This window comes from Sapajus apella, unplaced genomic scaffold (genome assembly GCF_009761245.1).
Source record: "Sapajus apella isolate SASKATOON/1434 unplaced genomic scaffold, GSC_monkey_1.0 scaffold16, whole genome shotgun sequence".
NCBI lineage: Eukaryota > Metazoa > Chordata > Mammalia > Primates > Cebidae > Sapajus > Sapajus apella.
The window spans coordinates 23,938,478-23,962,404 of NW_022436956.1; the positions used below are offsets into that span (position 1 = coordinate 23,938,478).

The 23,927-nt window shown below is 38.8% G+C and overlaps 1 long non-coding RNA gene across 1 annotated transcript; it reads left to right on the forward strand.

The window, feature by feature from the left end:
* Positions 1–351: 351 nt before the first annotated feature.
* Positions 352–23,927, forward strand: LOC116556324. Its single transcript, XR_004270941.1, has 3 exons — positions 352–415; positions 690–972; positions 23,597–23,927. It is a non-coding gene; the product is annotated as an uncharacterized LOC116556324 (long non-coding RNA).

A 23,927-nucleotide genomic window follows, 5' to 3' on the forward strand; every position in this document is an offset into this window, starting at 1 on the left:
AAAAGATTTATAATGCATAAGTATGATGAAATATTAATCAAGCATGAAAAATATTTAAGAATGTGAGAATACTCATATTGCAATATTCACTGAAAATGTATGTAAAATGGAACGTGCTTATCCACTCATTAAAATTATTTATTGAGTAAATATGCCTATTATTTTGTACACATTGTGTTAAATTCATGTAATGATCCCTATTTTGTTGCGTATGGCTATAACTCAAATTACCCTTGAGTGTTCTGAAGCTTGAGATTTTTATAATTTTTATTTATTGCCCTGTACTTCTCTGTATTTTTCATTTCCCCCCATGTAAGTGTAAAGCAATAAATGAACCGCTATGAAATCTCATTTCTTCCAGTACTTTTACTGGAGTTGTGCCCAAAGATTAAGCTGCCTCAAGGCCCTCAGCGAGGTAAGATATTTGGTTATCACATTCATCTCCCAGTTTTATTATTAGTTAATGGGATGTGGGAGTGGTGGGTAGATAAAAACAAACAACAAGAACAGCTGACATTTTAGGATGTAGTGAACATTGCAAGGCTTGCCTAAGGAGAGCTTTTTAAAGAGGACAGTGTGGCTTGCTGCTGAGATTCTGCAAAGCTGGGTGTGTGCTGAGCTCCAGAGAGCCTGGCTGCTTAGCAACTCCCACATAAAGTCATCTTTCTCTCCTTTAAAAAAAATGCCAGGCTATGCATGACTGAAATGAAGATGTTCTAGTTCACTGGAGCTCGGAGAGCAATTACTTGTAGCTGTCTTTGGCATTTGTGCCAGGCATATCAGAAAATAAAATGAAGATGCTGTGCACACCCCATGTCTTCATCTCCAACGTGTGGCAAGGAGTGCAATGAAAGGAGCAGCTGTTCTCCCAAGGCCTTATGTCCTCTCCTCTTCATAGACAGAAAGTGCAGAAGAGCAGTTCTTGACTTGGTGGACCTGGAGAAACCTTTCATTTTGACGGCTAAGAGTAGGGTAAGAGGGGACAGAGTGGAGGGTAGAATAAGTCATTTGGGTTTACTAAAAGATCCTCCACTTCAAGGTCATTTTTCTGCTTGCCTCAAGAGCAGCACCCTAGGGAAACTTTTTTTTTTTTGAGACAGAGTTTTTGCTCTTGTTGCCCAGACTGGAGTGCAATGGCTCAGTCTCGGCTCACTGCAACCTCTGCCTCCCGGGTTCCTGCGATTCTCCTGCCTCAGCCTCCTGAGTAGCTGGGATTATGGGTACATGTTACCACATGTGGCTGATTTTTTAATTTTTAGTAGAGACAGGATTTCACTATGTTGGCTGGGCTTGTCTTGAACTACTAACCTCAGGTGATCCACCTGCTTCGGCCTCTCAAAGTGCTGGGATTACAGGCGTGAGCCACCATACCCAGCCTAGAGAAACTTTCTAAAAGCCAGATTAAAAGGCCTTTTTTTTTCTGTAGTCACTCCATCCCTGCTGTATTTGCCTTACAGAAATTAACAAGACCCGAAAGCTTTCCCATTCTTCAGATTCTGCATACCTGCTGTATGCATACCCACCCATGTCATGTTTTGAAGCATCTGAAATAACCTTGATTAACTTTTCTCCAAAGAACAATGCACTTCCTTCATTGTCACTTAGATCTTCAAGACCCCTAGGAGTTACCTCTGGTAGCTCTACTCTTACTCCTGTCTTCTTCAGCACAGCATGTATGTCATGATGCCATCTTTTCTACCTCCCATCAGAGTAGCCATATGCAGTAGCGTGCCCAGAAACAGCAACGGTGAGGTCATAGGGATCAGGGGGAGGAAATGGTCCATGTGACAAAATGGCTCTCTTCTTTCCCTGTGAAAGGTGTGAAATATAAGTATGTATGCCTGCACTACTTTTATTTGTAGAGTTATGATTGATTTTAGCAAGTGACTATTATTTGTAAGAGCACTAGTCTATCAGGGTATTTAAAAAGGAATATGACATTCTGTTCTTCAAAATGCTTACTGGTTAATGGGAGAGACAGACGTAGTAGTAAACAAATTGTACAAAGCACAAAGAAAAAAGGGGTGAAGGGACAGTGTTTCATGGAAGCAGTAGCCTGGGGAGAATAACCTCAGAGTCTCAGGCAGCACTGATGTCACGGTGCAGAGAGGTGCTGGGGAATAGCTAAATAAAAGATTCCCCCTGGATCTAGAGACAGAAGGAAGGGTCACTTGGAGGGCAGAGAATCTGAAAACAAGAAGAAAGATTCTTCAGGGACCAGATATGGATGGTACTAACATGATGATAGAATTCTAATAGGTGAAGCCTGAGAAATCCACAGGAGGGCAAGAAACCCTGCAGAGTGAAGGAGATTTTAGGGATCAAAGAAGCAGATGCCTTCCCTAACTAGAATAACCAAAAGGACTAGCCTGCAGAGCAGGAAGGGGAGGAAGGGACCACATTGGGAGGCTGATTAGGAAGTGGACTCTAGAAATAGCAGAGACCAAGGCCTAAGTGAGAACACTAACATTTATTGTGCTATTTCTGTGCACCAGTCCCTGTATAATTGTCAAAGACAGTGAAAGGTCTGCAATTTTACCCTGCTCACAAGCCTGACAAGTTAGTTTGTCAGTTTCGAGGATGTTGGTAGAAGACATGAAACTTCTAAGTTAGAGATGAAGGACTTCGCAATCATGGCACAGCAAGTGGCATGAACATCAGCATATGTGCATCAGTTCCTCTTCCTGAAGTCCTATGGGGATAATGCTGATAGGACCTGATGAATATCTGCATACATAGTTGGTTTCATTTCAGGAGATGAACCTGGAGATAAGGAACTCCATATCTTTTATAATGAGCAGTCATTGTGCTTGTACTTTGCTATGGCAGGAGACACTTGTGCAAGACTGTTTGCTGTACACATTCCCTTGATAGTCCAGAAGAAAGAGTATTAATAGTTAATACCTCTGCTTGCAAGGTGTGCAGATATGCAAGAGACCCTTAGAGAATTGCCTCCCAACAGCTATGTGCTTACTGCTTACAAGCAGACCTGAAGACTGTCATTTAAAATGTTCTGAAAGAGCCATGGTCTTCAATGAACAATGCACTATTGCTCTATTTTGCGCATCCTTTCAAAATAGAAGTTGAGAATTTTAAAAAAGAGTTTAACTTTCAAAAATTCTGGAATGTTTTCAATTTCCCCATGTTTCTTAATTTTGCTGCATCTTGTCTGTTTGTCTAGGGGATGAGTAGGAACACTTAGATAAACAGCTTTCAGCATGCCAGGAGAGAAACAAAAAGAGAGCTGGGGTCTTCTACCAGCATCTATGCAATAGACTGGGGTAATCAGTCCTCCAGCATGGCATAGGTTTTGCTGTGTCTCCAGTCTCTTTGTGATGAACTCATCACCCCTGAGTCTGCATGACTGAGCAGCCTCTCTGTCACTGTTCAGGGCCTGCCTCCCTCCAGCACTGGGAAAGAAGACAAGTGCTTGTACACAGAGATTCAGCCTCAGGCTATAGCCACATGTAGATACTGTCTAGGCAGGCCATTTCCTGGATCTTATACAACAATGTGTTTAAGAAAGAATTAAATCTATTCAGAACTTACAGTGCTAATATTGTGCCACTTTAGCATTAATTAAAATCTCTCTTACACTCAAGATTTCTAGAAAGATTCATTTGATCTGTAATATTCAATTTTAGCTCATTCAGAAGAGCTGAGGTTGCTGTGGATTTCCAAAGCATTGCACTCCAACATTCAGTTCCTGTTTGTGCCAGTCGATTATCAATTCTTACAAACAAATTGCTCTGCTCTGCTAAGATTCCAGCTCCTTCCTTTTTTCAAATCTCTTTTTAAAAATGTGGTGCTTCAGACATTTTATTATCCACAGGGCTTTAGGCCAGGAATTGATTTCATTTGGGAAAGTGGCCGGCTATGAAGTTGTAGACTCCTGGATTATTAGTAGTTGGCTCTTAGAAAAGAAAAATTGGTTAGAGAAAACTGAAAACGACTGATGTCACTTATGATTTGCCACTTTTCAATTTCAAGATATAATTGAGTATTTTTCTATATTCTGAAACTTAACACTTCCAGAGAAATTTTAATCAGTGATGAAGACTATATAGTAATAATTAAGTTTAAACAACATTGTGCACTATATGTAGTACCTAAAGGGGAGGGAAAAGTAAAAAACACTTCAGAAAGTTTTCCTAGACTTTCTTTAGATAACACCTGGAAATTCATCTGGAACTTCTTATTTGGTACAGGATTAAGTAAGAATGCAATATTGAAACTCACCACACATTAAAATTTATGATGCCCTTAAGAGACGCTCAGCATTGATTCATTGTTTTTCTACAGAATCTTGGTAAAAATTTCTTGAATATCTTCCAGCCTTAACCAGTAATGACTTTACATGAGTAGACGTCCTTGGTAATGGAGTTTGGCAATTTTCTTAGAAGGTATTGCTCTTAGGTTTAGACAAGCTGGTGATTCTTACTGAAGAACTCAGTGTTTGAATTACTATTATCATTGAGGTTTACAGGGCAGGATTACATTCATCCCCCAAAATGGGCATGGACCAAGGGTCACAGTGCAGCTTAGGCAAAGAAGTATAAATCGCTTGGCCCAAGGCAAGTGCTAATGGGGCCAAAGAAGTATAAATCGCTTGGTCCAAGTGCAAGTGCAATTAAATAATTAGACTGAGAGCACACACACACACACACACACACGCACACATGTAGTATATACTCTATTTCATATGCACAAGACAGTGTAATTTGTAAGTATGTACTTTGCCCCATTACTGAGGTATGTCATAATAAGTAATAGCTTAAACTTTAGAGAGAGAGAGAGAGAGAGAGAGAGAGTGTGTGTGTGTGTGTGTGTGTGTGAGAGAGAGAGAGAGAGAGAGATTTGAGTTCAAAACATGGTTATTTACTTGGTAGCTAATAATTTAACTTCTTTGTACCTTAAGGTTAAGAAGGAAAAAATAAGAGAACATATCTTCTAGGTCTCATGAGAAATAAAATAATACATATAAGATGGTTAACATAGTATCTGGCACTCAGTGTCTGGTACTGGCATTCATTAAATGCTAGCTCTTATAATTATTAACACTGGAATTATATGCAGCCGTCTTAAAATGGATTAGTATTATTAACCATCAAACATACTCAGCAGCGAAGTTTGAGAGTGGGAAACCCAGAATAAAGACTGGTCTTGCCTATAAATCTACCAGGAAATTCTAAGTGCTACATTTCAGAATGATTGACTTAGTAAAATATTTATGATAGATAGAAAATTAAAGAGATTAAAAACAAGAACAATTGTTTAAAAAAACCTCATTTATCAATTTATTCATATTTGTATTCGATAGTTTTTGACGACCTAGTGCCCACCATGAAAAGTATGTGTGCTTGAAGATATTAAAGAAATATCAGCTCTCATCTCTGTTCTCCCTTCAAGCCATCATTAAAGGAGAAGGATATAGTTAATATTTATTTATTTAAAATTAATGAAAATATAAATATTGAGTTACTTTCACTTTTGTCACAACTATGGTAAATTCAGATCTTGGTAAATAGAAACAGTCTTTAAAATTACAAATGTATCTAGTTGATGAACTGCCCATGCAAAAATGCCTATTACTGCCTATTTTACAGTAGACTGATTAATCAAACCAAAATACAATACTCACATTACCTATTGGCTAATAAACTAAATAATTTATTCTTAAGAATAAACTAAAATAATTTATTCATAAGATCCTAATTTATACGTTATGTTCACTCAGAAATACAACCCTAAGGTTTATACTTCTACTTAGCTTCAGTTTGAATAGACGTACAATCATTTAAACAAAAGCAGTCAAACTAAAAAGGAAAGCATTCAAAATATCTAGAAAATAGAAACTGTTCCTCTTTCTAGATCTCTATAAGAAGGCTCACTTGAAGGTAAAATCAGCACCATCGTTTTTCACTCTTTCTTTCCAAGGCAGTAGTGGGGCTAAAATTCAATGTACAAGGATGACAGACACCTCCTTGAGGGGTAGATGCATTCCATTACAGTGCAACTGAAATAGGATGGTCCAAAATCCCCTGGGTGGGAAGTAATTTGAAGGAGCTTTATATGGGTTTATTGGAGTAAAAGGAGGAACAAAAGATTTCCCTCTTGAACTTGGCTCATAAATTCATTTCCAATATGGGACACCTGCCTGGATACTGAGACAAAAGAAAGAAGCCTGGGCCAGGTGCTTCATTTTCAGGTGGGAGAAAGAGACCTGAAGGACATAAACTTCCAAGAACATGTCAGTATCTTTTCTACTAGTCTTCTCTTTTGAGAAAGTTTGGCCTTAATTTCCATCAAAGGAAAGTGCATTAAAACGTTTGAGTTAGGCTGGCCCAGAGAGATGACTGGCATTGTGAGCAATAAGGTCAACTCTATCTTAACCTATCTAGAGGAAAAATTGGTTCAGGATTAGGTCAACAGGATGAAGTGATTATTATCCTGGGATCTGAATCCTATGGAGGGGACACCTGGTCCACACTGGGTGCTTTGGACCCTGGATACCTGGGCCAGTGGTGATCTAATAATCCAAAAGATTCCCTGGTCTTCACAAGCTGCCCAAACGATGTAACTGGATTACCAAAATTTCAAGTACTCTTTCTGAAAGCTCCGATGCAATATCTGCTTCAGTTAATTTTGGTCCAGTATGTGCACCCTTTTCTCCCAGGTTGTTGAAGTTACACATGCTTAAGTCACACCACAAAAGTGAAAAGCAACAGACACCAGAAGAAAGATATGGGTGAAATTATTCACATATTCACATTTAGGAATACAAACTAGTTTTACAAGGAGCTGAAGTAGGTACTAACCACATACAGGTATTGATCGACTTACGACCTATGCAACTTACGACCATTCGACTTAACGACCACAATCGCTAGCCACGACTGCTCCGCTGTAGAGTTTTGGAAACACTACAACATTTTGATGTGTATCAAGAATATCGCTACCGCCTGGGAGGCTGTGACGACAAAGTGCATGAATGGCATCTGGGAAAATTGTGTTAAGTGCTATGTTAATGATTTTGACGGATTTGACAGTGAACATGAACTTGAAACAATTCGGGGAAAAAATAGTAAAACTCGCTAAAGACCTTTCTTTGGAGTGTGAAATGGAAGATGTCGAAGAGTTGCTAGACAAAGAATCCGGAGAATTTACAAATGAAGAGCTAATCGAACTGGAAGAAGAAAGAGTGGCGGAAGAAGAAAGAAGAGAAGCAGAGAAAGAAGAGGAGGAGCCAGAAAGAAAGTTCACCACTAAGGGATTATCAGACCGTTTATCTTAACTGAATAAACTTCTTATACATTTCGAAGCAATGGACCCAAACATAGAACGATTTGCCAGGATTGAACGGATGGCGCACGATGTGTTTTTTCCTTAACGTGAAATTTATGAAGTAAAAAAGAAACATACAATTCAGACAAAGCTCACCATGTTTATGAAAAAACCAACTCCGGTAACCCCAACTGCTGCCTCAGATGACAAGATCAACGATCTGCAGCCAAGCACCAGCGGCCAATAAAATGTTTCGTACATTTTTATATATTTTGATATGTTTTGCAATTGGGAAAATGTTTCCTATGGTATTTTTTACACCTGTATTTTGTATTTTTGTATGCACCTGTATTTTGTAATTTTGTGTGTTTTGCAAATATTAAACCAGTTGTACTGTTAATGCAGTGTTTTACTTAAACCTGACAAATGTAAAAATAAGAAACAAAATGGGGTAAAGATGATACAAATGGCATAAAATGAACAAAGAAAATTATGATATATAACAATAATGAAAGAAAATTATGATAAAATATGACTTAAAGATTTTTATAACATCATTTCACAGTACTGTACATATAGCCTACTCAACTTATGACCAAATCGTGTTACGACTGGTCTGTCGGAACCAATCCTGGTCGTAAGTCGAGTACTAGCTGTATTTTAGTTTTGTTATCAACAGCAATAATCTGATTTTTCAAAGGACGCGTGAGTTCTCTTCATTCCCTCCCCTAGCATTATCTTGTTTTCAATAGGTATCCAGCTACTCAGGGACATGGCTCATGTTTTCATCTGCAGGGGAATTTCTCCTTTATCTGTCAATTGTCTTTTCCCTGTACCTGTGAGGATTTGTTTTCATTTCTTTCTTAGAGTTCTGTCATTACTTTAAATTTAAGCTTTCTAATCTTTCAATCTTTGCATAATTTGGTTTCTAAGATACATTCTTCCTCTAGAAAGTTTTGATATAATTTTTAAGTGTTTCTTTTGGTCTTCTTCATCAAATGTAATATAGATTTGACTACTTTCTTCTTCAAGAGTTCATAAGGAAATACTTAGCTTGGGAATATAAATCAGTTTCTTCAGAGCCCTTTTTTGAATGATCACGTTAGTGATTTCCAATTGGTCTCTCTCTGTCCAGCTCCCAGTGACCATTATCTATGCTAGATCTTCCTTCTTTAGTAGGCATTCAGTTTGGAACTTGATCTGACATTTCTTCTTATGGGGAATGTTGTGCACACCTTTTTTAGAATATTTAACTATTTGTGTTTGTGCATTTCATTCATTTTTTCCTACTTCAGCTTCTTGTAAAAATAGTTTATGTTTTCCTAGCTGTGAGAAATTTCATCCATATCTTTCTTCCAGGCTCTGTTGTTTTTCACTCTTGTGGTGTAATTTTAAAGTTGATTTTGGCCTCAGTCATGTGAGATTGGATGGATCCCGATCCATCTTCTAGTCTTATGACATGAGCTCTCACCTTATACTATTTTGGACATTTAGAGTTTCCTTTCCTCAGTTCTTTTTCTAGCAACTGTATTTTAAGCAAAAAGACTAGGACCTATTCAGTTTTCTATTTGCTTCCAGGCTCAGCATTCTGGTAGTTTGGTCTCAGGGATGATCTCCATCAAAGATGAAGCTTCATGGCTATCAGCAAGCCATGTGGCCCCAGTGGCTGTCACAGTGTGGCCTCAGGTTGCCAGCGCTCTGCTGGCCATGACATACTACAGGTTACTTTTGGAGTGTTCTATCCACACCGTAAGCGAAATCCAAGTAATCTGGCACAGCAGACAAGGATAGGCAGGAATGACAAAACGGTTGTCACACCCTGTTTTTATTGTGGCACATCTAGAACTAGATTAAATTTGAATGGTTACCAAGGGAAATAGTGAGGATGTAAAACTGCCTTACGTGAGTGCCTCTCCCTGGTTTTCACAAAAGATAGCGTTCACGTTTTCTTATATCTGTGACTGTTCTAGTATTTCTGGCCACAAGCAAACTCCTCTAAAGGATTCACCTGCTACATCTTGGGTCAAGGCTCCTTCTTCCCTGTATTGAATCACTTGTTCTACAGCCTTAGAGATGTAATCTTACCTGCAAATGTACCGGAAATCTTCATACCATGGCAGCAACCACCCCAGTTTATTTATTGTCATTGTACGAGTGTGTTTGTGTTTGTGCGTATGTCTGAGAGAGAGAGAGAGAGAGAGAGAGAGAGTGCATGAGCCCGGATTTGGATCTAAGTATTTCTGATTTCAAAACCTGTTCTGAAAACAGAGTTATGGAACATTACATGAGGCAGCAAGATCAATAGTCAATATAAGTTGAGCCAATAGCAATTCCAGAGAAGAGGGTCATTAGCATGAATATAAGCGATCAGAAGAGATTCATGGAGGAGCTTGGATTTGATTTAGGCCCCCACCAATGACTACAATTTGGATTAAGTGGAAAGGCTCTAGGTCAGCTCTCAGTGTCTATATCTGAGTTCTGTGTCTTCCACTTGACGGGCTATGTGATTTTGGATAAATTTCGTCACTTCACTCAATTTTCTTACCTTGCAAATGAAGACGCTTGATCCAGGACTTAAGGTCATCTCAGTCCCTAATGTATGTATTTGATGGTAGTAAAAACGTTTGGTAAGTGGATAAATGCTCTATCATTGTAATTTCAACCCAAAAGAACCATTTTGTGTTCTGTCCCAGTTAAGAGTTTACTGCATGTAAAATGTTTGTTAAAATGTGAATTTATTTGATGACAATGTGTTTCATTACTTGTTCAATTTAATAAGCATTTATTAAGTACTTTTTGTATGCCAGGATTAGGTATGGGCCTATAGAGATGAATGAGACAGAGTTCATAAAGAAACTCACTATTTAGGAAGTAAAATACCAATAACAGAAATTATGCAGTTATATTCAGAATATAGATGAGGGAGACATTAAGAATTAGGGAGCAGAGGACAGGGAAGCCTACCCAGAGGTCATGCTTCTGAGTGGAGTTTTGAGAAATTATAAGGAACTCCCCAAATAGACAAGAGGCAAAGAAAAGGACATGCACAAAGACACAAGGTCATGGACCTTCTTTGGAGGGCAGAAGTCTCCAAGCAGCATGATGCCGTGAGTGAGTGTGCAAAGTATAAAGTGTGAAAGTATGGAAGGCTGCTGGCGGGGTGGCCAGTAGGGAAGGATTGTGAAAAATGAAGCAAGAGGGGGTTTGGTATAAAATTTCAATGGCCTTTGTATAAGGATGTAGTAAAAACTCAAATCTAGGAGGCATTATGAGTCTAAGATAGGAAAATGTAACATAGGAAATGTATTTGTTTGCCAGGGCTGCCATAACAAAGTACCATGGAGTGAGTGGCTTAAACAACAGAAATATATTTTCTCACAGTTCTGGAGGCCAGTAGTCCAAGATCGAGGTGTTGGCAGGGTTCGTCAGTTTGTTTCTTCTAAGACCTAGATGTACAGATGGTCATCTTCTCTCTGCATGTACATGCTCTTTCCTTTCTATGTCCTAACTTTCTCTTCTTATAAGAACACCACTCATATTGGATTAAGGCCTACTCTAACCTCATTCTAACTTAATTGCCCCTCTAAAGGCTGTGTCTCCAAATACAGAAACATTTTGAGGTTTGGGGGTTAGGACTTCAATATATGAATTTTGGGGAGATACAATTCAGCCTGTAATTGGGAGTCATTCATTCAGACTTAATAGAATCTAGTACAATCTGGACTAACACTTACAATCTGGAAGCATATTAATTATATTGGCTGGTCATAGGCATTTACCTTTTACCTTCTTTCAAAGATGCTTTCGTTCATCCTTTATTGAAAAGCCTTCCTTAATTAAGCAAAAGCCAAATGCCTATTTTCCCACAACTCTAATTTCTGGACCCAGACCACAAATATTATGGCAGGCATGGGATTTAAAGAATTGTCCAAATCACCCTTTCTTTCTTTCTTTTTTTTTTTAAATTGCATTTTAGGTTTTGGGGTACATGTGAAGAACATGCAAGATTGTTGCATAGGTACACACATGGCAGTGTGATTTGCTGCCTTCCTCCCCTTCACCTATATCTGGCATTTCTCCCCTTGCTATCTCTCCCCATCTCCCCACTCCCCCGTCCCTCCCCCATTTCCCCCCAACAGACCCCAGTGTGTAGTGCTCCCCTCCTTGTGTCCATGTGTTCTCATTGTTCGACACCTGCCTATGAGTGAGAACATGCGGCCAAATCACCCCTTCTTTCAAGGTCCAATTCAAACACAGCTTCCTTTGTATGCCTACCCAGATTTTACTTGGCTGGAGGACAATTTTCCCTTCTCTGAACTATGGCACTTCATTTGCGTTTTTCACAGAGTTTAACTTATTTTGGTTTCTGTGTTTCCATAGCTCTCAAAGAAGCTTAAAAGCATCTCTACCTTGTGTCTTTCACCTCTTTGAGGACAGATTTTTAAGTTTTGTTTCATGTTATCTGACATATAGCATACATTCAGCATATGATGGCAAAATAATTAATGTAATGCATGACTAAATTATTTATGGACTTTTGGATTCTTGACAACCTGAGATGCCCTTTCTAGCCTCATTGCTCTGTCTCTTCTTCTGTAAAGTCCAAACAACCTTATCCTTACTGGAGCATTAGCTCCTGGAGAAGAAATGATGGTACTCATATCAAGTATTGAGCATGGAGCTACAGACCCTGAGAAAATGATAGAAGAGACCTTCAGGGAACCTATTCATTAAGGAGGTTGTGGCCAATTCAAACAGAAGGAAGGAAGGCAGATGGAGCACAATTTTACAGGGCTTTCACCAAATCCCAATACCTTTCTATAGCTATCACACAGAATTCTATTCTTTGACCAAAAAAAAAAAAAAACAAAACAGCTTAAAAGAAACACAAAACACTGCACCCTTGCTGTTTCTTCTGAGTCACAGCGATTTTCAATATGCAGGTAGAGAACTCCTGTCAGAAATGGAGTAGGGAAAAAAAATTCCTGCTAAACCTTCCATGATCTATATACTTACCAAGTAATACTGTTTACACTTCAGACTAAGTGAAAAAGAGAGGCCTCACATGTATAAGCACTGCCGTTTTTCAATGGGCAAACAAATATACTATTAGGACTAACAGAATTAAAATGCCTATTAAAAACTCTCACTAAATTTTTTTTTCAACTGCTTGATATTGACAGTATTCTGGAGAGTTTTTTAAATATGTGAAATTAATAAGGTCGTCTTACATGAAAAGTTTGGAAGTCAAGTACTCTTGATCTAAATGCTTATTCCACATGCAAACATTGAAATTTCTACTCCAAGAATTAAAATCAGCAGCTAATGAGACCTTTAAGGCTTTGTTTCCATCTCTTTGATTCAGTTTTGACTACACTTTTTTTCAGTGCAGTTCCCTAGGATGGCTCTAGGATAGGGCTGGGAGCCAGTGGTTTGTTTATTTTTCAGCCAGCAGGGAGAAACTCCAGGATTCCTCTACAGGACACATGAGGACTAGAGCAGAGTGCAGACAAAACAGGATATTACTTTCTGATTCAGTTACATTAGAGAATTTCCCAAAGGGCTCTCATGTTGCTTCTTCTAAATAATCTGCATGGCAAAGAGGCCCCAGACCTGCCCCGTGACCCCTGTGCATATTAGCATGAATAGGCATTGCCAAAAAGAAGTGATTCACTAAGTAGAAGTATTTAACAAAGAATAAAGAAGATGCTGGAAGAAGCAGTGATGAAAGCATGTGTTTATAAAAGGTATTTTGAGCATGGCTTTGAGAGAAAATGTATGTTTGTAGATACTTAGAAAGACTCAAACCTATCTTCTGATGTGGGAGGAATGCTATCAACTTAAGATAGAGGGATATGAATTACACTTGGGTTTCAAATGCATTGTCAGTATGTTTGGCAACATCTTTACCTTTCTCATTATATGGACTTGGACTAATATCTACGCAAACTTTGAATTCCCTAAACATGTCTTATAGAAGATTTGAGTTAGGGTGGTAGCGACTGTCTAGGCTAATTCACACCAACTTCACTTTTCAGTAGTCTAGACAGGGCAGCGATTAGCATAGGCTCCATCCCTCTGTTTCTCCTCCTTTTCATGATCCTTGACTCTTTACTTCTATCTAAGCCTGTCGTAAGGAAGGACTGTAGAGAAGCTAGGTAAAACTTAGATGCATTTCTATACACTAAAAATAAACTATCTGGAAAAGAAATTAAGGAAACCATCCTATTTATAACAGCATAAAAAAGGATAAAATACTTATGAATAAATTTAATCAAGGAGATAAAAGATCTGTACACTGAAAACTATAAGATATTAAAAAAAAGAAATAGAAGATGACACAAATATATGGAAATATATCCCATGTTCATGGATTGAAAGAATTAATATTGTTAAAAGGTCATATAACCTAAACAATCTACAGAATCAATGCAATCCTATCAAAATTCCAATGGCATTTTTCACACAAATAGAAAAACATGTCCTAAAATGTGTATTTAATCTCAAAAGACCCTTAAAGCAACATTGAGAGAGAATAATAAAACTGGAGGCATCCTATTTCCTGATTTCAAATGATATTACAAAATTACAGTAATCAAAACAGTATGATACTGGCATAAAAACAGACACATAGACAAATGGAATGAAAAGGAGACCATACAAGTAAATCCATGTATATATGGTCAGCTCGTTTTTGACAAGGGTGCCAAGAATATACAGTAGGGAAAGAAAAGTCTCCTCATTAAATGATGTTGGGAAAACTGGATAGCCACATGAATGAAAAGAATGAAATTGGACTCTTGTCTTACACCACGTAATAACTCAAAATGCATTAAAGACTTAACTGTAAGATCCGAAACTGTAAAACTCCTAGAAGGCAAATCATCAGAGAAATGCTCATCAAAACCACAGTGAGATATCACCTCACACATATTGGGATGACTATCATAAAAAAGACTGGAGATATCAGGTGTTGGTGAGGGTGTGGAGAAAAGTGAACCCTTACATACTCTTGGTGGGAATGTAAATTGATACAGCCATTATGAAAAGCATTATGATGGAACCTCACAAAATTAAAAAGATAACCAGCATATCCATCAATCCCACTTCTGGGTATATATCCAAAGAGAATGAAATCAGGATTTCAAAGAGATATCTGTATTCTTATGCTTACTGTAGCATTATTCACAATAGCCAAGCTAAGGAACCACTATGTGTCCATAAATGGATAAATAGCACATAAATGGATGAATAGATTTTAAAATATTGTTACATATATATGTATATGTGGGTACATATATACCCACACACACACACACATATATATATATATATACACACATATATATTCTACTTATAATATTCCATTGTGTATATATACATTGACACACATACACAATGGAATATTATGCAACCATAAAAAGAAGAAAAGACTACTATTTATGAAAACATGGATGAACTCAAAGGAAAATAAGTAAAATAAGCCAGACACAGAAAGGAAAATACTGTATGATTCACTTATAAGTGGAATCTAAAAAAATCAAACTCATAGTATCAAAGAATGAAATGGTGATTACTAGGGGACTGGGGTAGAGAAAAGGTAGAGATGTTGATCAAAGGGTACAAGCTTTCAGGTTTAAGATGAATAAGTTCTTGGGATCTGAGGTACAGCATAGGTGGTGATGGACATGTTGATTAATTTGATTGTGATAATTATTCCACTATTTATATATACATTTATATTAAATCATCATATTGCATACTTTGAATATATACAATCTTCACTTGTCAATTAAATATTTTAAAATAAAAAATAATTCTGATGCATTTCCAGTGGCTGTAGGATAGAGTTCAGAGTCCCTCCAGCCCCACACTAAGTTGATAGCCCCTTCTCTCATCCCACAGGCAACAAAGGCAGGAATCACATCATAATTCCCATTATTCACTGAACTCTCTTGGCTTGATCACACAACTCAATATCCAAAACCAAATAAAACAGTCCCCCCTTTCCTGTGGTTTTTCTTTCCAGGTTTGAGGTTTCAGTTACTTGCGGTCAACTGTGGTCTGAAAATAGGTGAGTATGATATAATAAGAAGTTTTGAGAGAGAAAGAGAGACCACATTCATTTAACCTTTATTACAGTATACTGTTATAACTGTTCTATTTTATTATAGTTATTATTATTAATCTTTTATTATACTTGATTTATAAATTATAACTTTATCATAGGTATATATGTATAGAAAAAAGATACTACAGTACATATAAGGTTTGGTACTGATAACATTCATGGTTTCATGCATTCACTAGTTGTCTTGGAATATATCCTCCTTAGATAAGTTGGGGGGGCTACTGTAATCTGATTTAAAAAATGGGTCATATGTGGAGAAAAGGGAACCCTCATATACTGTTGGTGAGCATTTAATTTGCTACAGCCTTTGAAGGTACAGTTTTGTCTGAAATGCCCTTCACTATTTGACAGTTTTCTTATTCTTAAAGGGCTCCTCAAGTGAAACATTTTTGTGAAAGTGTCTCTGACTCCTTATGCAGGTAAATGCTCGGCACGTAGCAGACACTCAATCAGTTCTAAGTATTATTATTGTTAGGCAATTGTCCTTCCCACCTCTGGAGTCCCACAGCTTTTGTCTATATCTGCCAGAGCATCTAAATACTGGTATTGTTGCCATTGTTTGCATATCTTACTCCCTCAATAGCTTGTTTTGTACATTAGTAACCAGAACAGTACCCGCACAAAATTTGTTAAATAAATTACATTCCAATTCAGATGCCTGGAAGTGCCATTGAGTAACACAGTAAGTCAAGAAGACAATAATAAAACAGGGAAGGATGGTTACTGGAGAATAGAGTTGCTGCCATCCCCTAAAGGGGACTGTATCTACTCTAACCTGGTCAATTGCTATGATGCAGGATTATTTAGATTTAAAAAAGAAAAGAAGCTGTAAACCTGAATTTTTATGTGAACTCTTTGAATTTTTAAATCTTGGCAACTAACATGACTTCCCAAAACCACTGCGTGGGCTAAGCGAAACATGTCTGAGGGCTGCTAGTTTTCATCTTGTATAGACACTGGAGGTGGCAAATGAACATTGACTGGTCTCCTGAGGACACCCCACTTCTTCTGTAGTCAAGATGGCCCTGCAAGCCTTTCTGTTGACATCAGGAATGGGGTGCTTTCCTTTTCACTCTCCAGAGGACACTGCAATCTTCCATTTCTGGTGTCTCCATGGGTTTTCTAATTGCTGACAAGCTGCTCCTCCACAGAATCTCCTGCCTGTGGCAGGGACTGGCTGTCGATGCTGTTCAGAATCAGGCTTGGCATCCCTTGAGCAGGCATGCCTATCTTGGGGTCTGGACAATACCATTTCTAAGTAGGAGGAAGGGACAGAAGTGCCTCAGTTAGAAGGGAAAGGAGTGTCCCCTACCTCATCTCCAAATAGGGGTAGGGCGCTTGGTTGGTAATCAAGGGAATTGGATTTGGGTTCTGACAATATTTGAAATTGCCTGAGTAGCTGTATGCCTTTATTTGTGTTCTCTTAGTTATTTTTCACAACAGCCCTGCACAGCAGGTATTTTTATCCCTATTCCCTTGATAAGGATACAGAGCTTGGAGAGGAAATGTGCCTAATACCACACAAGTAGAAAATGTAGAGCTGAGAGTTGAGCATTGGTGGTCTGTGTACCTTCCAGGACCTCGATCTTTTAATTCCTCTATGATATCCCCTGCAGCAGAGGTGGAGTTTAGCCTGGGAGGAGTGAAAGGTATTTCTCGCACTTTCTTCTCCTGTATGGAAGGCTCAGGTAACTGTGCCAGGATGGGTTAATTCTGCCCCAGTTTCCTAATTCCACAGTCCCAGCTCTAACAGGCAAGGAAGAGAGCCTCCAACTTCCTATAATAAGATGCTTATTTGACTCTGTTCACCCCAGCATTTTCAAAATATGTTTGATTCCAAAGCCCTTTTTTTGGAGCACTTACTTTATATCCCTGGTAGCCCATGTTCTATGGAACACTTTTTGACAAATGTTCCATTTAACTGCAGCAGACGATGACCTCTTTTGGGAGAATGAGGCTTAAGAATCTTCTGGGCCAAAGAGAGCACTTATGAATAACAAGGCTGACTCCCAAATTCTGGCAAGAAGGCTAAATTAGAGAGACTTTAGGCTGTAAGAAAACTCAGAGAGGCAGCCAAATAACAGATTTGGCCTTTCTAAAGATTATAAATAATGCTGTAGAAAGAGTGCTAATTAGGGAATGTTTAAGAAAGCACCTTGCTTATGACAAGGCTTGCTAACTCCAGGAATGGCTTACCATGGGAAGACAGAAAGGGTGAAGCTGGGAAATACTTAAATTTGCAGGATTTTGAACAGAATAGCATCCTTTTGGCAAGGCTCAGGTATGAATGCCTCTAGAATCAAAAGGTTGATTATTTTGTTTCAAAATTCTTAAAAATCACCTGTTTTAGCCATAATTTAAAAATCCCCATTAAAAAATGAGAACCAGAAAAGTAAAGGAACCTCATAAGTTTGTAAGAAAATAATGATTGGGGAGCTCAGCCATGCACCCTCATCTCAGAAGCTTGTTTTCTGCATGCCACCCTCTCCCGTTGAATCTTCCAAACAGATAAAAATGACCAGCGGTCGCGCCAGGCGGCTTCTTGCTGCAGCCAAGCAAACATGGGACGTGAGATGACCACAAATGGTCAGCCCCTCCGAAGAGCATGCCTGATGAGAGTACTCACCCAAAGTAAGCAAATTATAACTGAGTTGGGGATTCCTAAATGTCACAGCAAGACAAATTCCAACTTCTCTTGACTTTGTGAGATGCCATAATTAAAAATAAATATACAAGCCTGGGCACTCACCCCTGGATAAAGATTTCATGATCTGTTTGTGCTGTGACGGGCCATGAGGGTAATTAGGCTCAACTTTCTGTCCTTTGCATTGCCTTCTCAAGGGAAGGGTGTGGGGTAGGGTAATGGTTGGAAATGGAAATGAAGATACTAAGCCTTTAGTTCATGCTGAGAGGTGAGGGTAGGCATCCCCACCACTAATGAGGGAGAGTCCCTTGCTCTAGGCTGTAGTCAGCAAGTCTCACTAGTTAGTACTGACAGGCAATGAGTCATCCCTCCAGCTTGAATGAGGCTCATTATTTAATATGAAGTGCCAGAGTGCCAGTTGGCATGGTTGGAAATAAATATATCCGAGTGTTGTCAGCAATGTCATCTCAACTCCTACTTCGAAACATTTCAGATGCTTCCCCCTTCACTGTTGCTGGTAAGCACTATGCAAGGAAATAGGAGGCTTGGTGCAGGTCTTTGAGAAAAGAGGTGGAGATAATAATGTCAATTCTGCAGGACTATAGAGTCTAGAGACATTGCATAAAGCAAAGTGGCCAGCAGCATACCTGGCGCAAAGTGGGCAAAGAATGGCCATGGTTACTCTGGAAGCAGCATGTTTGAGAACTTTGATGGGCTTGGGTTTGAATTGGGGTGTTGCCACTTACCCTGTGGATTTGGACACTTATTCTAGCTTCATTTTTCCCATCTGCTAAATGAGCACAGTAATAATGCCTTACTATCTACCTTGAAAAGTTAACAACATCAAAGGTAATGCACATAAAGTGCCCAGCACAGTGTCTGTAAATCATAGGAGTCGAATGCTCATTATTACTCATCTAAATACTTGGATGTAACCTACGTTCACTCTTACAGGCCAGATAACACTATTCTAGTGGTCCTTCCTCTGTCCCACCTTGGCTGTGTTTGCTAAGGTGGAGGGTCTAATGTGTATGAAAAAGGAAAGTGGTAACAGCTAAATAAGTGGTTAATATGTGCCATGTTTTATTATAACACTTTACGTATGCAAACTCATTTGATCTTTACAACAACCCTGTGAGGTTTTAAAGATGGTAAAGCCAAGGCGTGGAGAAGGGCAATGACCTCCCTGCCCATGTCACAAATCCACTGAGTGGCTGAGTCAAGACTCACACTCAGGCAGCCCTCACCAAAAGCTGTCCTGTTCCCCACTATGCCGCGGACTCTTTCAAGACACAGATATAATCCCCATTTTTCCCTCAATTTGTTGAAGGGCGTTACATGGATAGAATATCATGTAGTCATAAATGTAAGCCTTTGAATAGACTTTACAAAATAGTTGGTTAATTTCTATGCTTTCAGATTTGCATGGAACTCTCAGTTTTTCAAATGAGACAACTGAAGCCCAGAGACAGAAACCCCTAGGGTGTGGCATGGCCCCAGTCTACTCTGCATAAGCTCAGTGCTGTTCTTGTGACACTTTCCTGAGCACTTCAAGAAATGGCTTCCAACTCATGTGTCTCAGGCCTGAGCCAACTCCCTAAATAATGGTGGGGTCAATCTACTCTTATTTTATTTTATTTTATTTTATTTGTGTACCTATGTGCATTTTAAAAAAGACTTCACTGTTTTATAGCAGTTTCAGGTTCACAGCAAAATTGGAAGGAAGGCACAGAGATTTCCCACATACCTTCTGCTCCCGTATATGCACAGCCTCTCCTATTACCAACATCCCCAACCAAAGCAGTACATTTATTGCAATTGCTGAACCTACATTGACACTCATAATTACCCAAGTCTATAGTTTATATTAGGGTTCACTCTTGGTGTTATACATCCTATGGTTTTAGACAGATGTTTAATGACATTTATCCACTATTATAGTATCATTGAGAGTATTTTCACTGCCCTAAAAATCCCCTGAGCTCTGCCTATTCATCCAGCTCTTTATACTAACCTCTGGCAACTGCTGATCTTTTTTAATGTCTCCACATAGTAAAAAAAAAAAGTTTTATCTTTCCTAGAACATCATATATTTGGAATTACACTGTATGTAGCCTTTTTAGATTGGTTTGTTTTACTTAGTAATACGATTTTAGATCTCTCCATGTCTTTTCATGGCTAGATACTCATTTCTTTTCAGCATTGAATAGTATGCCATTGTCTGGATGTACTATAGTTTATTTATTCATTTGCCTATTGAAAGACATCTTGGTTACTTCCAGTTTTGGTATTTATAAATAAAGCTGCTATAAATTAACTGTGCGCAGGTTTTTACATGGACATAAGCTCTTAACTCCTTTGGGTAAATACCAAGGAGCATGATTGCTGAGTCGTATGGTAAGGGTATGTTTAGTTTTGCAAGAAACCACCAAGCAATCTCCCACAGTGGCTGTACCATTTTTCATTCTTGCCAGCAATGAATGAAAGAGTTCCTGTTACTCTACATCCTTGTCAGCATTGGGCGTTGTCAGCGTTCTGGATTTTGGGCATTCTGGTAAGTGAGTGTGGTATCTCCTTGTTGTTTTAATTTGCGTTTCCCTGATGACATACAATGCTGAATATCTTTTCATATGCTTATTTGCCACCTGTATATCTTCTTTGGAGGGGTATTTGTTAAGGTCCTTGGCTCACTTTTTAATTGGGTTGTTTTCTTATTGTTGAGTTTTAAGAGTTTTTTTCTGCATTTGGAATAAAAGTTTTTTTATCAGATATGTTTTTTGCAAGATTTTCTCCTGGGCTGTGGCTTGTCTTCTCATTCTCTTGACATGGTCTTTTGCAGAGCAGAAAATTTTAATTTTAATAAAGTCTAGCTTATTATTTCTTTTATGCCTCATGCCATTTGTTATATATCTAAAAAGTCATCACATACCCAAGGTTACCTAGGTGACCTTTGCTTTCTCCTATGTCAGAGTTTTGTAGTATTGTGTTTTACATTTAGGGCTGTGATCCATTTTGAGTTAATTTTTGTGGCCGGAGTCAGGTCTTAATTTATTTTTGCTTGGAGGTGTTTTAAAAATGATTCTACTTCTAGGCAGACAAAATTGAAAAAAAGTGTTTCCACACATATTTTCATAGAGTTTGTTTTCCTTAATTTGAATTAAATTAGATATACAAAATTGGTTTCTTGGCTGATAAAACAGAGGTCGCACAATTATGACAAAATACTATAGCTAAACGTCTGTCATTTGGACAAAGGACTCCTGGCTGTTACTTGCTCTAGTTGGATTGGTAACAATCAATAAGAGACCCACACTGAAAGGGTGAGCAGCAACAGCCCTGAAGCCTGTCTTACACATTGAATTTATGGGTCCTCTACCAAATTCATTTGCTGGGGATGCATATGGGAGCCAAGTGGTCTGATCACATGCTGTGGATATTATCTTGCATTCCCACACTCACTCTTATGAGAAGCCACTTATTTCTTCCAAACTGCTCCAGCTGCCAAGAGAAACTGCCATAAGTAGTCACAAGGCTTTAGGGCATGAAATGGAGGGAAAATATTTTAATTTGTTTTGAAAATGAAACGTGATAAATCACAAACTAATCAAAACCTCTGTCCACCCCAACTTGGAGCCACTCTCTATCTGTAGCCTCTTGCTTAGTGCTTCTTCCTTATTAGACCAATATTTTCAGAGACTTATTTCCAATCTCAGAAACAAGCTAGAATGCTAAACATGACAAATGCATTCCTAGAAAGCCATATATCTAAGAGACTCTGCAATATACAGTTCCAAATATATTCATGACTACCTAGTGGAACTTCTTAATTTGAACTATGGGACTGACTAGCAGGAGTATTCACTCTGCTTTTTTTTTTTTTTTTGAAATATTACCTTTTGAAAATCTACTCCATCTCAACTTTTTGGTAAGAAGCGGTTAAACTCTGTGGGCTCTTATGCAGCTAGGCAAGAGTATAGCGTGCTGGAGAGAGGGCAGGAGTTCAAGTTCCTCTGTGCACAAACCAGCTGCATAACCTTAAATAAGAACTTAACTTTTCTGGGTTTCAGTATACTACTCTGTAGGAAGAAATTGGAAAAATAACACAGAGTCACAGGGGTCACCATGAATATGAAATGAAGAAAAATAAGAAGCATTTGATAAATTCACAAGTACTTAAATGTATGAGTTTCAATTTGAGAAAAGCTACAATGGCTGGATCTTCTCTTGTCTCCCATCAATTTCCTTTCCCTGCTGCCATGACTTCCTGGCACTCCCATAGCCCTTGGGGTTAAGGTGAGTAAGCCTGAAAATACCAAGCAAATGTGTAATGCATGTTTCTAGAAATGGAGACTCATTCAGACAAAAATCCATCCTATTTATTTATTTGTTCCATTGCTTAGTAATATGATGGTAATGAAACAGGTTATTAAATGGCCTCTTGCTGGTCTCTTTCAAATGACCAAATACCCCTAGATTCCAAAATAGGGTGTTTAAACCATCTACGCTCAAGGATCTTTCAAAGAGGGTGCCATAAAGTCATTTTTGGTACTGTTAGGCCACCATCCATTTAGAGGGGGATCAAATTTGAGACCAAGGCCATAGAAGATGTCTATGTAGAAAGATGTCAAATATTGGTGTATTTCTCTTCCCTGTCCCCCATCCCACCTCTGGGGGTGGAAAAGGAGAATGCTCTCATTTCTGCCTCTTGTTAAGCCAGGAGAAATAGGGGGCTCAAGAGAAAAATCAGGTGATGCCTGCTGGAATTGGGGGAGCATAAAGACTAGAGTGAAAGTTGTGGCTAGATTTATCTAAGGTGGCCAATTCAAGAGAGAAGGGCTGCACTGGGAGTTTTTCCATTATTGGTGGAGAGAGGATGAGAGCATGCTTCTCAGAAACCAGCTTTGGCTCACTCAGGCCAAAATAGGGAGCCTATTTATTTATGACACAGGGTCTTGCTCTGTCACCCAGGCTAGTGCAATGATCATAGCTTAACTCACTGCAGTCTTGAACTCCTGGGCTCAAGCTGTCCTCTTACTTCAGCCTCCTGAGTAGCGGAAACTATAGTTATGTGACATCATGCCTGGCTAATTTATTTTATTTTATTTTTTGTAGAGGTAGTGTCTCACTTTGCTTCCAGGCTGGTCTGGAGCTCCTGGCTTCAAGTGATCCTCCCACCTTGGCCTCCAAAAGTGCTGGTATTACAGGCATGAGCCATGGCACTTGGCCCTTGAGCCTTTTTAAATTCTACCCATGATTGCCTGAAGAGCTATGAGACCCAGTAGGGACGGGTTGACAGACACTGAGGAAGGATGAACTTCAATATCTGGCTGAGAAGAATCCATTATTTACCTGCTGTGAGCCTCCGTTTCCTTGTGAAGGCAGTTGCAATTTAAGGACCCCATTGAGACCATATCTGAGGAAGCCATGAAATGCTCTAAGGGAGAAGTAGTTAGCAGGTCATGCTCTAGGATACCACCTCCAGGTTATGTCTATGCAGCAGGCAAGAGCATGTTTCTTATCTCTTATTTCTCCTCCAGTGATCACCTACATTCAACCTCAACTTTGCAGGCCCAGGGGCAACCTGGAATGAAGATGGAGACAGAGGCCAGCAAGGCTCAGAAGGAGAGAAAAGTCAGCTGTCCCCTGCCCCTCTGCAGTTTCCTGGGTAAAGCAAACTGGAACTGAAAAGAGAAAAAGTTTTAAATTGGGTGAGAATATGGAGTTATGTTAATTAAAATGACCGTTCTTGTGAATGAAAGTGACTTGAAAGCTTAGTACCCTAGAATGGTGAGATAAGCTGTGTTATTTGTATGTGTTTTTAATGTTTTTGCTCAAAATAAAAAAATGTTTTCTGTTTAATTGCATCAT